This window comes from Ovis canadensis, chromosome 12, assembly GCF_042477335.2.
Source record: "Ovis canadensis isolate MfBH-ARS-UI-01 breed Bighorn chromosome 12, ARS-UI_OviCan_v2, whole genome shotgun sequence".
Taxonomy (NCBI): Eukaryota; Metazoa; Chordata; class Mammalia; order Artiodactyla; family Bovidae; genus Ovis; species Ovis canadensis.
This window is the reverse complement of record NC_091256.1, coordinates 61,415,625-61,431,398: the sequence shown is the minus strand read 5'-3', so window position 1 is coordinate 61,431,398 and position 15,774 is coordinate 61,415,625. Positions and strand designations below refer to the sequence as shown.

The window sequence follows — 15,774 nt, the reverse complement described above, 5'->3', positions numbered from 1 at the left end:
AAAGTTCCATCCAAGTTATTCATTTATTAGAAATGATTAACAAGTAATGACATAAATAACTCCCCTCCCCTCACAGGAGTAATAAACACTGTGCTTAAGTCCAGGGTAAGGAAAGCACTCCTTGGAGAGAAGCTGGCATTTCCCTGGCCACGACAGAAGGGCGAGGGCAGATCTTTCCACATAACTGGATGCTGTGAGCTCCTGACCTACAAGAGTTAAGTGAGGACACATACTTTCAGAGACCTGAGAAGAAAAGTGTTTGCACATGCGTAGCCTGGCACAGGGGCACAGTCACTGGACTCTTCACCCTACTCTTGGTGCCAAAGAGTCCAGCATCAAGGGGCCTCCCAAATATTTCTTTAACATTGTTCACTCTTCTCTTTAGTGGACGGTATTTCCTCCTCCCAATCATACTAATGTAGTAATTAACAATTTGGTGAAACATGGGGTGATCAATAATGTGAACTCTGACAGTTATTTTTCTTTTAAAGCCAAAAATAACATTGGGCTTCCCTGGTGGTAAAGAATCCGCCTGCCAATGAGGGGCCATGGGTTTGATCTCTGATCTGGGGAGATCCCACATGATGCGGAGCAACTAAACCTGTACACCACAACTACTGAGCCTGTGCTCTGGAGCCTGGGAGCCGCAACTACTGAAGCCCGCGCACCCTAGAGCCCCTGCTCCACAACAAGAGGCCACTGCAATGAGAAGCCTGCACACTGCAACCAAGAGGGGGCCCCACTCTCCTCAACTAGAGAAGACTGCACAGCAACAAAGACCCAGGACAGCCAAAAATAAAATAACGTTATATTTCAAAGAAAGAAAAATTACATTAATTCAGAAAGAAAAGGGAAAAGGTTCACATACTGTTGAACCTCTTGAGGGATGTGTCCTGGAAAACAATGACACAATGAAGACATTCAAGAAAACCAGGTTACGTGAATAGTATATTCTTACTTTTAATCATTTCGTATTTTTATTACCATCTCGTCCTCTGTAGTCCCATTCTCCTGCTTTCAATCTTTCCCAGCATCAGGATCTTTTCCAGTGAGTCAGTTCTTTGCATCAGGTGGCCAAAGTATTGGAGTTTCAGCTTCAGTGTCAGTCCTTCCAATGAATATTCAGGATGGACTAGTTGGATCTCCTTGCATTCCAAGGGATTCTCAAGAGTCTTCTCCAACACCACAGTTCAAAAGCATCAATTCTTTGGTGCTCAGCTTTCTTTATATATAGTTGAACTCTCACATCCATACTTGAATACTGGAAAAACCATAGCTTTGAGCAGATGGACCTTTGCTGGCAAAGCAATGTCTGCTTTTTAATATGCTGACTAGGTTGGTCATAGCTTTTCTTCCAAGTAGCAAGTGTCTTTTAATTTCATGGCTGCAGTCACCATCTACAGTGATTTTGGAGCCCCCCAAAATAAAGTCTCTCACTGTTTCCACTGTTTCCCCATCTATTTGCCATGAAGTAGATATACTATCTACTTCATATTATCTACCACATATATTATCACTGGATAAATAAATACACTGCCCAATTACCTGTGCTATTTGTCAACGGGGGGAAAAACATAAAAGAAAGAACTCTGACATTATTAAGAACTACATCTTTTAGGAAAAGGTTAATTCTAGATACGAAGAAATGACTCGACTTCCCCTACCTCAACCCACCAGAAAGTTTAACTGGTCTAGTCATGGCTCTTTTGTTTGCCAAGAAGAGGAAAATTCCCATGGGAAACGGAGGGATCCGACAGGTTCCAGGACAACAAGCACAACAGGCTCAGGGTGTGGCACTAGAAACGAGACACAGGATCCAGCACCCAGTGACTGGCTCCTGGTGACCCTTCTAAAGTTTGGATGGCTGCACTTTCCCTATCTTTCACCCTCTCTCTTAACTTGTACGTGGTCCAAAGCTGACTGTAACTTCACACCCCAACCACCAACCAGTATCAGCTGTGTCTGTCTGTGGCCCAGGAGGGGACAGCTGCCCCTGAGATGGGGTGGGTGCCTAGAAGAGAACACAGGTTGGACAAAAAAGACTAGTGTCTTTAATACAGTAACACACTTCTCCCTGCAAGTTACATAAGCTGTATCTCTTCTCTCTGGTACCATTTAACTAGTTGGCAAAGACGAATCATAAAGTATCATACACAAACCTAAATATATACAGCAAGTAATAATTTGGTTTTCAAAAACTTACAGTCAACACATGCAGCCCTAAAAGAAAAAAAAATCTGCAGAATCAGCGCTCATGGCTGTCCCCGCTGTTTTACCACTTACATGTCAAGAACAGGAGAAAGGGTCATGGTCAGAATCAGGGCATCTAACAAAGACAGACACTGTTATCTTGATAAATCATTTATATTCTCAGTTCATTTGTCACAACTGTCAAGAAAAATTACAGGCTACCAAAGGTCCATTTTTAAGTTCCTTAGATGATAAATTTCATTTTTTCCATAAAACACACATTATAAATGCCGGTAAAACCTCTTTATATTTGACACCACTAGTTTTCCTGCAGGTCTTTCAATTTCCCCTCTGGGGAAAGACAGCCTAGAATGACTGAAATTTGATTCCTGGACAGGAAAAGGTCCCACCTTCCACCTTCACCTGGCTCCTCCAGGGGGTAAGCCCCTTCTCCTGGAAGCCCCCACGTCCCAAAGCTGCAGGGATTAGTTCAAGCAGACTGTGAGCTATTAAAACTGCGGTACTCAAACTGCATGGAAAGATGCAGCAAACTCCCAGGTTATAAGACAGTTTGAAGTTGAGACAAGCACAGAGAAACCTGACAGGTGACAGACACCATGGAAGCGGCTAGCTCGAGACAGTTCACAGTTCCAACAGCAGGTGGCGCTACAGCCTTTCTGATGACGTCATATCCTTACAAAGCTGAGTTTCCGCGGTTGCTTGGAGAAAACAGCACTGCCCAAGAATCCAGGAGGACCAGGAAACAAAGACAGCCATGTCCTGCAGATTCTGAGTGTGAGAAGCTATACTGCCCATTGGCTAATAACAATGGTTTGTAGTTGCTGTACATCTGCCAAGTCGTGTCTCTTTGCAACCCCATGGACAGCAGCACACCAGGTTTCCCTGTCCTTCACCATCTCCTGGAGTTTCCATGAACTCATGTCCACTGAGTCAGTGATGCCATCCAACCATCTCATCCTCTATCGCCCCTTCTCCTACTGCCCTCAATCTTTCCCAGAGAGTCAGCTCTTCGCATCAGGTGGCCAAAGTATTGGAGCTTCAGCATCAGTCCTTCCAATGAATATTCAGGGTTATTTCCTTTAGGATCGACTGATCTGATCTCCCTGCAGTCCAAGGGACCCTAAAGAGTCTTCTCTGGCATCACAATTCAAAAGCATCAATTCTTTGGCACTCAGCTTGCCTTATGGTTAAGAATAAAATAAAAAAGTCTCCTCCAATCTATGGGTATTACATTCTCAAAGGGCTATAAGTTCTTAAGACATAAATACTTATACTGGACCTAAGGTCTCAATGCAAAGAAACAGACGAAAACAATAGAATGGGAAAGACTAGAGATCTCCTTCAAGAAAATCAGAGATACCAAGGGAACATTTCATGCAAAGATGGGCTCAATAAAGGACAGAAATGGTATGGAACTAACAGAAGCAGAAAATATTAAGAAAAACTGGCAAGAATACAAAGAACCACACAAAAAAGACCTTAATGACTTGGATAACCACAATGATGTGGTCACCTACAGCTGGACATCCTGGAGGGTGAAGTCAAGTGGGCCTTAGGAAGCATTACCACAAACAAAGCTGGTGGAGGTGATGGAATTCTAACTGAGCTATTTCAAATCCTAAATGATGATGCTGTGCAAGTGCTGTACTCAATATGCCAGCAAATGTGGAAAACTCAGAAGTGGCCACTGGACTGGACAAGGTCAGTTTTCATTCCAATCCCAAAGAAAGGCAATGCCAAAGAATCTTCAAACTACCGCACAATTGCACTCATCTTACCTGCTAGCAAAGTAATGCTCAAAATTCTTCAAGCCAGGCCTCAGCAGTACATGAACCGAGAACTTCCAGATGTCCAAGCTGGATATAGAAAAGGTAAGCGGAGGCAGAGATCAAATTACCAACATCTGCTGAATCATTGACAAAGCAAGAGAACTCCAGAAAAACATCTACTTGTGCTTCACTGACTATGCCAAAGCCTTTTGACTATGTGGACCACACAAACTGTGGAAAATTTTTGAAGAGATGGGAATACCAGACCACCTTACTTGGCTGCTGTGAAAGCTGTATGCAGGTCAAGAAGTAATAGTTAGAACCAGACATGGAACAACGGACTAGTTCCAAACTGGGAAAGGAGTACATCAAGGCTGTATATTGTCACCCTGCTTATTTAACTTACATTCAGAGTACATCATGGGAGAAACACTGGGCTGGAAGAAGCACAAACTGGAATTAAGACTTCTGGGAGAAATATCAATATTCTCAGATATGCGGATGACACCACCCTTATGGCAGAAAGTGAAGAGGAACTAAAGAGCTTCCTGATGAAAGTGAAAGAGGAGAGTGAAAAAGCTGGCTTTAAACTCAACATTCAGAAAACGAAGATCATGGCATCTGGTCCCATCACTTCATGGGAAACAGATGGGGAGACAGTGGAAGGGTGACAGGCTTTATTTTCTGGCTCCAGAATCACTGCGGATGGTGATGAAGCCATGAAATTAAAAGGCGCTTGCTCCTCGGAAGGAAAGCCATGACCAACCTAGACAGCATATTCAAAAGCAGAGCCGTTCCTTTACCGACAAAGGTCCATAAAGTCAAGGCTGATTTTTCCAGTGGTCATGTATGGATGTGAGTGTTGGACTATAAAGAAAGCTGAGCACCGAAGAACTGATACTTCTGAACTGTGGTGTTGGAGAAGACTTTTGAGAGTCCCCTGGACTGCAAGGAGGTCAAATCAATCAATCCTAAAGGAAATCAGTCCTGAATGTTCATTGGCAGGACTGATGCTGAAGCTGAAGCTCTGATACTCTGGCCACCTGATGCAAAGAACTGACTCATTGGAAAAGACCCCGATGCTGGGAAAGACTGAAGGCAGGAGGAAAAGAGAACGACAGAGGATCAGATGGTTGGGTGGCATCTCCAACTTGATGAACATGAGTTTGAGCAAGCTCTGGGAGTTGGTGATGGACAGGGAAGCCTGGTGTGCTGCAAGAGATCATGGGTTCGCAAAGAGCGGGACACGACTGAGAGACTTAACTGAAGGACTCAATAAAGGAAACTTTCAGGTATTTATTTTAGCCTGGGGCATTGTGAAAACCCCAGGGACACTAAAGGTGCCATCAACTGGGGAGTCTCTGCATGAAGACTCAAGTCTGGGCCACAGAGGAAAGTGGAGGGGATGAGAGGGAGGGGAGGCAGAACAGCAGGGAGGGGTGCCCCACAAACCACTACTGTGGGCCCCACCTCCACCCAGAGCCTCACCTGGCTCTCTGTCCCCCTGCTCTAGGTATGGGCTGTAAAACTGGACAATAACCATAAATTCACCAAGAGTAGGAATTCATCAAGAAGTGACTTCCTAATCTTTGTGTTCCTGAAACAACACCCAAGAGGAACTCAGTAACTGATTACTGCACGGCACATCCCAGGGCAGGTGGGACACGTATCCTGAGGGATACACAGGCGGCCATGAGGAGAGGTGTTCACAGGGAGCTGCCATCCCTGCAGGGAGACAGGAGCTGGTGCTGAGGGCCCCAGGAGACGGCGTTCAGGCCAGACCCTGCACGTGGCGCAGAGAGCATCAGAAACACTCACCAGAGAAGGCCCAGGACGCAATACTTGTGTGGTAATCCGCCCAAACACAAAATCTAAATCTAACCCTGAGAAAGCCCAGACAGACCCAAAGAAGGGTCATTCTCCAGGACAACCAGCCTGCTCTCCTTAAAATGTCAAGGGAAAGAACAACAAAGGCAGGCTGTTTCTGATTAAAAAAGAACAGACCCGACCTCTAGATGTAACTTGTGTTCCTGGACTGACTGGGTCCAGACAGGGAGGAATAGCTGTAAAGACAGTACGGGGACAACCAAAGAAACATGGAGAAAGTAGACAGCTATCAGTGTGCAACTTACTGATTTCAATAGCTAACTGTGCTTATATAAAAATATGTGTTCTCAAAACATACGTACTGAAGTATTTAGTGGTAATGGCGGAAAAGTAATGCAAATTTTGCACTCTACTTCATGATATATTTACATTTGTTTTAAAGTACAGTGGCATGTGCACTAGGAGAGTAGGCACATAGGGCCTGGCTGGCAGCACGTCCTCCACCGGGTGACAGCTGGAACCTCGCAGCCCCTTCTGGCAGCACCCCCAGAGCCAGGCCTCTGTGGGGGGCGGTGACCTTAGCAGGGCTGGCTCTTAGCTCACAAGTGCAGTGTTCCTTGAAGGGGCCTGGGGGGAGAGGAGGCAGTAAGGTGCCATGCCCTCGCCCTGGTTCACTACCCACTGTGGTTAAGAAAAACTTTTTCTGGACACTGATGGAATGAGCCTAGCAGAGAGAGGAAGAAACTAAGGAGAGCTCAGTGGAGGAAACAGGAATCAGCCCTTGGCAATTCTCAGAAAGACACAGGCAGGGGACACCCAAGGCCACGAAGCGCCCCCACAGCCCTGCCGGGCACTAGCCCCATGCCAGGCCTCACCTGGCTGAGGTGTCCTGGGCCTGCAGGGTGCTGGGCCGTGCCTCCCACAAGTTGCAACAACCCCAGATGTCCTTCCCTGCCAGCTGTCAGCGGAGCCGTGCCCAGACTGCAGGCTCCCGACAAGCCGAGGGCGACAGAGGTGGCAGCATGGCAGGGGGCCGTTACCAAGCAGCTGCCAGCGTGGAGCAACTCCACGGGAACATAACTGCAGTCAGACCCCTGCCTCTGTGAGAGCACATGGGCAAATGCAGACAGAGGTGCCACCCAAGTGGCTGCTACCTTGGCAAGGAAGTGGGGGCTGCCTGCCGCCAGAGCAAACAGACACGGACACTTGACACAGTAACGAGACGCTCTGCGAACGCCCCTGGAGGGGACCTAAATGCCTCTTTTGTGACTGGAGCCCCAGTGCTCACGTTCTGGTACCTTTCACATACTGCTGTCCTGTTAACTACAAGGGAATTTAAAATTAAACCGAAGAACAAACAAGTTCTTGCCCTCAAAGAGGTTATTTTTAGACCCTCCTCAGCACAACTTCCACAAAGGAATTCTCCTTCCAAGGCACTTCTAGTATTGATACACGGACATTCCAATTTCAAGTATCACAGTGAGATTTCTAAGGGAATTTAATTTGGAGGAATTTAGAAAACCTATCTATTCTTCTTGTGTACAGAATGCTCCATTAGCTTAGTGTACACTAGCACATAACTGGTAACAGAAGATCTTAAAGGAAAACAAGACACAGAATGTTTTTTCTGTGGAGGCCATGCTGCACAGAAGTTAAAATCAAAGGTTCTGTGACTCCAGGCTGCTGCTCTGCCGGTGAGGCCTGCAGATGCCACACTGGCCAAGAGATCGGTGCAGGAGTGGTGGCAGTTTCCTGTAGAGGCCCAGAGACACGTACCACAATTCAGGGCACATTTTCCCATCGCAAAAGCAGCCACAGACAACACACAGAACAGACATGGGCACGCCAATAAAACTGTCTATGAACATAAACTTGAACTTCGTATCACTCACCCATGCCACAAAATAGCCTCCTTTCCATTTTTTCACTATTGTAAAACAGAAAAACCACTGAGCTCATAGGACACACACAGATGGCAGCCCAGAGTTTGCCAACCTCTGGTTCACAGGATGGTGCGCAGCAACTATTATCTGGGAAAACAGCCTGTAAATCCCAGTCTCAGACCCACCCAACACCTGGCCCCCACTTTATCACAATGGTGGTCCCTTGCTGGCCAAGTCCGCCCCTGCTGCTCTGCAGTTGCGTCTGTCAGACCGAGGAGTGCATGCACACTTCAGAGGCACCTGGCACTCCTACGGTCCAGGAGATGGGCTTAGAGTCTTTAAATCAAGCTATGCGATCTTGCCCACTAACTGTGGAAAACCCACTATACAAAAGATTCCCCCGCTACATGGAAATAAACACCTAAAGTAGAATTCTACTTCTGACAATTTACACTATTGGCAAGGAAGCTCCACTTCGGCTGAGAGTCCCCTGTGCCCTGGAGGCTCATTACAGCTGCTCATGGGTCTCCCCACTCTATGACTGTGACTTCAAGTTGTTACAGCTACCAGGACCTTGACCAAGTACACTTTACTTGGTCTTCAGTTCTACCATAATGCCCCCTGAAGCCTTCCTGAAGAGTGTTACTATCTAACACTGAGAAGTACTGTCACTAAAAATAAATAGATTGCAGCTGTGGTGTTAACAAAAACACACAAGCATCCACTGCATCCATTCTTATACAACAACCAGTGAAAGGATGCAGGAAAAAACACGAATGTAAGACGCCACAAGAGAATTTCAAGGTGGTCCAGCAGTTAGCACGCCACACTCTCACTGCTGCAGATCCAGGTTCCAACCCTAGAAGGGGAATGAAAATCCTGCAAGCCACGCAGCATGGCCAAAACAAAAAGTGCTACAAAGGAGCAGACTACAGCACCAATAACACTTTTTTTACCTCAAAGGCAAACTTACTCAATTGTACCTTAATAAAAATAAAGGCAAACAAACCAAGACTATGACATTTCTACAATATGCTCATTGCAATCAAGCTAACTTTGAGAGTTTCTAATACTTTCAAATGTAAATAATGTGCTTTTAAATTTCTTCCGAAGTGAAAATATCTTTTTCCTAATAATCATTATCTTGGTGCTTTTCCACAGAACAATACAGATAAAGCATTACCTTACTGTACAACATGTTCTTGTCCCCACCTACTCCCAAGAAACAACACCCATTCCACAGGATGAACAGGGGTGTGTACTTCCCTTCAGACCCTGTGTGCTGCACTGTGGTCATCTCAGGACAACGAAGAGGGGCCACCTCAAACCTTTGAGCAGCCCCACAGCGTTCTGCGTGCACCTTAGTCTAACCAGTCCCTGCGGATGGGCTCTCAGGCTCGCTCACTCAGTCTTCTGTTTTTGAAATGTACTACATTTCAAGCACTGTTCCAGGACATGTCAGGCAATAAAAAAGACAACAATCTATCCCCCCTGGAAATATATTCAAAATATGTTGAGATACATAGAAGGACATAAAGTATAATGCCATTTATGTTTAAATAAAAACTACCTATGGACTTCCCTGGTGACTCAGTGATAAAGAAACTGCCTGACCATGCAGGAGACATGAGTTTGATCCCTGACCTGGGAAGACCCCACGTGCTGTGGAGCAACCAAATTTGTGCACCACAACTACTGAGCTGGTTCTCTAGAGCCTGGGAGCCACAACTACTGCAGCCCTTGACTCTAGAGCCCATGCTCTGCAATGAGAAGCCATGACAATGAGAAGCCAGAGCACCACCACAACAGAGTAGCCCCTGCTGGCTGCAAATAGAGAAAAAGCCCGAGCAGCAGTGAAAACCCAGAACAGCCACAAGTAAGACCAAGTGTAGTCAATAAATGTTTCTTTTTAAAAAACTAACTGTGCATATTTTAAAGAAAGATCTGTGGGGACTTCCTGGCCGTCCAGTGGTTTAGACTCCAAACTTATGAACACATGGGGGCACAGTTTGGATCCCTGGTCCAGGAACTAAGTTCCCACCTGCAATTCGGTACAACCAAAAATGTCTTTACAAAGAAGAAAAGATCTCTGCCCTTATGGAACTTATGGGCTTCACTTGGCTCAGCGGTAAAGAACCACTTGTCAGTGCAGGAGACATGGATTCGATCCCTGGGTCAGGAAGACCTGGAGAAGGAAATGGCAACCCATTCCAGTATTCTTGCCTGGCAAACCCCAGACAGAGGACCCTGGTGGGCTATAATCCAAACTATTGACAGGTTTTTGTTTTCTGATCAAAAATTCTAGGTGAAGATTTCTAACAAACTGTTTTTAATATTTTATTTTCATAACTAATGTTGTAATAAGGATTCTCTTTATTCCTTCATGAATAAATTTCCAAAAATAAACTTGCTGAACAGTTTAGTTTGGAAATGTTCTTTTTATACTAAGCATATTAATCTCTTATCATATATATGTCTATTTCTAATATTTTCTCCAATTTGCTTGTCACTGAACTACAGTTCGTCTATTATCAGGGCTTCCCAAGTGGTCCAGTGGTTAGGACTCTGCCCTTCCACTGCAAAGGGCACAGGTTCAATCCCTGGTTGGGGAACTAAGATCCCACATGCTGAGTGGCACAGCCAACGCCCCCCTAAAAAAGTTTCTCTATCAGATGTCTTTTGCTATAGGTATGTTCTGAGTATTCAAGCAGATAATCTTTTATGGCTTAGAGCCTTAGTATCATGCTAAGAAACCCTTTCCCAAAACACCCTACCTCAAAGGCTATAAAATATTTCTTACAATATTTTTTAATATTTCCATGTTTTTAATTTTTACATTTAAATCTTTAATCCAGTCAGAATCTCTATGTGCTACAAAATATAGAGCTTTCAACTATTTTTTCCAATAGACTGCCAGTTGATTCAACATCTTATCCATTCCCAACCAATTTAAAACACTGCACTAACCATGAACTAAATTCCCATAAATACATAGATCATCATCTAGACTTTGTTCTACCTACCTATGCTTCATGGAACTTTCCTGTTTATATCTAATAGAATACATCCCCCTCATCTTTCTTTTATAAAACTGACTCCTCTCAAATATTTATTCCTCCAGATTAGGTGACATTTAGAAAATATCCCAGCATGTACATACAGGAAAACTGCATTCAAATTCTGTAATCAGGTCTATTCAAGTTCTTTTATCTCTTCAATAATGCATCTCAGTTAGGTTTTATAGCTGACTTAAACATGTTTTCCTCTGAAAAAAGAGGAAAGTTTTAGGCTTAACAATTGTAAAAAATTACATTGGCCAATTTTCCTAAGAACTAAAAAAAATTATTTCTAAAGTTAGTTTCTATAAAGGGATAAGTTATTTATCAAAATAAGCAAGCTTCTGTAAGACCTGTGGGTCTTGTCAATGAACCTCTGCTCTTGGACTTTCTGACCATTCATTATCTTAGAGTGGCTCAAATTACTGACCTCCATAACAACACTAAAAACAGCAGCTCACTCTAAAGCAACCATAAAGTGTATTTAGGTAAGCATTCGGGGCTAAGAGCCTAACTGCAGGCATGGACCATGGCCTGGTTTTTCTCCCTGGGTGTCTCTGAGGTCGACGAGGTCATGGGAGGGCAGGCGCACAGGTGCACCTGGAGCTGGAGCCTTCTCCTCAGGCCCTGCTCCCTCCCGGGGGAGTCTCAGCCAGCTCAGCCACAGGAATAACACGTAGGAAAGACAAGGGGGTGGCAGTGAGAGGAACTTGTGTGTCTAATCACAGTTATCCACCAAGTACCTGGTTCCTCCTTTCTGCCTCTCCCTCCAGATGACCCAGATACCCTCACACTTTCTCCCCCAAGAACGCCCCTGATTTTTTAAGAGGCCAGTATGTAAAAAGCTTCAGAGCTACTTATGTTCAGTTTATCAGGGAATATCTATGCACCTATTTATAACGATGTTTTGCTGTATGTCTCAGATTAAAAAACAATCTTTTTAAGTTTAATCTCTCCCCTTCCCAATCAAAGCCATCTTTCTTGACTTCACCTTGTCTCTTCCAAATCTTAAAATTCTGAGCTTAAGGAAGCACTTTATGCAGACTGTTAAGTATAGGAGAGTTGCTGAAATGACAATAAAGTATTGTTTGCTGAAAGTTAACTAGTTAAGTTTATTTTTTCAGACATAAATTAAATCTGATGCTAATTCAAGCTGCTGTTTAACCTCACAAGAGTTAATGAAAATAAGTCTATCACATGTCCCATGTCACTGGAAACTTGCTCAGTTGGAGGGAGTGGCATACCAATTAGGATGAATTTTGAAACCATGAGACAAACTGAAACAAAAGCCAATTCAAAGAGCTGGTGCCAGCAATGAGGTAGATAAGAACATCCTCCCCCTAGCTTTCCTAAGGCGTTTAGCCTTCCATTACTGCACCAGTCTCCTTTCCCAGCCAGCTTCTAACATCAGCAGTGCTTGCTTCTCCAAGTGTGGCCCAGGGCCCAGCACCACCAGAGGCACCGGGGGACTTGTTAGGGAAGTGCACTCACTTGCCCCCCACCTCCAGCTGAATTAGGAGCTGCATCTAACAAGATCCCAGGGGATTCATTCTCAGCTGCACCCAATTAAACACACAACTTAGGATCTCCTATTTAAAAACAAAACTCTCCACAGTTCCCACATCACCCACCAACTACAGAGCCCTTTCCTCGGCCCCCTCATCCCACAGCTAACCTTCCTGAAGCCCCATCTACATAGGCGGTTGCCCCTACCTCAACTCTTTATGTTTTAACTCCCCGCAATCTGGCTTTCACTCCCACCACCTGGGGCCTACAGGTCCTAAGTCTAGGGGACTCTTTCTCCTCACCCCTCATCAGCACTCTATGCAGTGATCCCCACCCTCCTCTTGGGGATCCCCACCTCTCCTTCCTTCGGTGGCCGGGTATCTATCCCCTCCTCACTTTACTGCCCATGCGCAGGTGAGAGTCTCCATTCACAAGACTTAAAGTCTACCTATGACCTTCAGTCTCAACTCTAGGCCACTACACTTACAAGCCAACACTTGCACTGGTTTTCTATGTCCATTTCAAGTGTTCCAAGCATAGCTCTCTCATCCCCAGTGGACGCCAAACAAGCCTGCACCACCCATCTGGCCTCATCTCAGCACCTGACATAACTGGCTCCTAAGTTTGCAAAGCAAGCAGTTAAGAACTGTCATAGGAGAACTACCTAGCAGTCCAGTGGTTAGGCCTCTGTGCTTCTGCTGCAGGGGGGCACAGGTTCAACTCCTGGTCAGGGAACTAAGATCCCACATGCTGCATGGCATAGCCCCTCAATAAATAACTGTTCTCGGTCATCACAACAATGACTAGCTTGAGCTCCACAGGAGAAATCAGTCTGTCCACTTACATCCCTTTCCTCAACCCGCCGGCTTGGCCAAGTCACATCATTTCTCATCAAGTCTCCTTTAAATGATCCTTGTTTCTATTTTCGCTGCAACAATCCATTCTTCATTCAGCAATCTGAACCATCTTTTAAAATTCACATCTTGTCACAGTTTTGCTCAAAACTGTTCACTGGTGTCCCACTGCACCAAAGGGAAAAATACCAATGTTCTTCCATAGCACAGCAACCATAAAACAAACTGTCCATGCCAGGGCACTTCTAACAGTCACAGCAGGCACTCCCCTCTTGAATCCTGGCTCACCAGGAGTAAACTGATGCTGTCCTGGGCAACCCGGCCAGGTGACCAAAGCCAGCTTCCTCTCCAACCCAGGCTCCCACCATCTTGCTCCTGGGGCACCCAGTATCAGCACACTTTCCTCTCACCTCACGGCCTTTGCAATAGCTGTTCTCTGCACCTGAAGTGACCAGGCTCTTCTCCTACCTGGCTTCTCCTCTGTCAGAGGCTATCTATTCAGAATGGCCTTCACCTAACCAAATGCTGTCTCTCCACTCTGGGTCTCAGGGCACTCACCACAGGTCTGAAACTTGCTTATTCCCTAGTTCGCAATCTCCCCCAAAAGAACAAAAGATGAGAAGCTACTAACCAGTAATTGCACAGCAACAATCAGTGTCCTGCTGAAAGTAAGTACATGGCAAGTATCTGTTAAATAAACTGATGCGTGTAAGGAGGTCACTTCTGGAATCCATTCCACAGAAAACTTGATAGTAACTGGACATCCTGAAGCAGACCATTCTAAATGTCATGATACAGAAAGCTCTGTGATAGATTTAAAAAAAAAAAACAGCCATGTTACAGCCATGTAACATGGGTGACACTGTGTGACTTCTATGGATGGCCGCAAAAAGCCGAGCACCTTCTGCTCCAGGCCCTTGGAACTCAGTTACCACGAGACGCCTGAATCAGCCCTCTGCAGAGGCCACACAGAGAACAGAGGTGCAGCCTGGCCAAAGTCCATGCAGATAAGGTGGTCCTGAAGTGCAGACCCAGCCCTTGTGCCAGCTGCCTGCAAATGCACAGCCCCCCACACAGGGTGAGCTGAGCTCTGAGGCCCTGACCTAATTGGCAAAGGGGAACACACAGCTATTGTGTGAAGTCATCAGGCTTGCGGGCCAGTTTGTTAGGCAGCAACAGGAAACTGATGGAAGGCCTCAAGGAAGAAGTTTTTCCCAAGCAGAGTGCATGTGAGTGGAAGTCACAGTTCTCAGTCTTGGCCCTGTGATGTTCTGGGCTGGCTCCCCCTTGGCGGTTAAGCAACAACCCTGCAGCCCAACCCCACCTTATGACAAATAACTACAGGTGTCTCTAGTCAAGAAACAACAAAGACTAGAAGCAAGGGCAGAACTCTGCCTGGGCCCCCGGGCGCCTGGCACTTCCCCAAGAGGAGGAAGGGGCTGCGCTCACGGGGTGGAAGGGCTGTGCTTTGTGCCTCTCCCTCCCACAACTGGTCTGGGCTGACCTGTCCTCACAGGACAGCTGTTAGAATGGACACTGGCAGCAGTCTCTACCTAGTCCTGTGAAAAGTTACCCCCAAGGACATCATTCTTTTGTTCCCATGACAGAAAAACAAGACAGCCACAAAAAACAAAACTTGGCTTAAGGGCCCTTCTAGCACTGTGCCTGTCTTGGCTCCCCAGACACTCAAAACCCTAGCTGGTGAATGGGCTCCACAGACCCAGAAAACAGGGTTGACTGCCGCTAGCCAAAATGAACACGTTTTAAGCCCAGCAAGTTTAGGAACCCTGTGTATTTTTTTTAATAAAATAAAATATTTAAAAGTAAATCTGATTACAGGAAAGGAGAAATATTGTATGATATCCCTCATACAGGGAATCAAAGAGACGCACAGACTGAGAGGAAGTCCTTATGGTTGCTGCAGGGAAGGGATAGTTAGGGAGTTCTCTGCTGCTGCTGCTGCTGCTAAGTCTCTGCAGTCATTGTGTCTGACTCTGTGCGACCCTAGAGACGGCAGCCCACCAGGCTCCCCCGACCCTGGGATTCTCCAGGCAAGAACACTGGAGTGGGTTGCCATTTCCTTCTCCAATGCAGGAAAGTTAAAAGTGAAAGTGAAGTCGCTCAGTCGTGTCCCAGTCTTCGAGACCCCATGGACTGCAGCCCACCAGGCTCCTCCATCCATGGGATTTTCCAGGCAAGAGTACTGGAGTGGGGTGCCGCTGCCTTCTCCAAGGGAGTTCTCTACACACTGCTATACTTAATATGGATAACCAACAAGAACCTGTTGTATAGCACATGGAACTCTGCTCAATGCTACCTGCTGGCCTGGATATGAGGGGAGTTTGGAGGAGAATGGATACACGTGTATGGATGGCCAAGTCCCTTCACTGTTCACCTGAAACTATCACAATATTGCTAACTGGCGATACTACAATACAAAAGAAGGGAGCTACAGAGAATGAGATAGATAGCATCACCAACTCAATGGACATGAACTTGAGCAAACTCCGGGAGATAGTGGAGGACAGAGGAGCCCTGTGTGCTACAGTCCATGGGGTCTCGAAGACTCGGACATGACTCAGCAACTGAACAACAACACAAAATAGTTTGAGTAAATCTGACCAGCAAAATTCCAATTATATATACAAACTCTTCTTTAAAATTTAAA

At 45.7% G+C, this 15,774-nt stretch overlaps 1 protein-coding gene across 10 annotated transcripts in view; it reads right to left on the bottom strand.

Annotated features, from left to right (window-relative positions):
• The window catches only part of GNB1 (G protein subunit beta 1), a 76,484-nt gene that overhangs the window by 43,034 nt on the left and 17,676 nt on the right, over positions 1-15,774 (bottom strand). The window contains exon 1 of one of the 10 annotated variants that reach the window (XM_069545835.1): positions 985-2,011. The exons of 8 other annotated variants lie outside the window; for them this stretch is intronic. The gene's annotated coding sequence lies outside the window, so the exon portion shown is untranslated. Of the gene's footprint in view, positions 1-984; positions 2,012-15,774 lie in introns of those variants that run through there. One more of the 10 variants, XM_069545843.1, reaches the window with a different exon arrangement.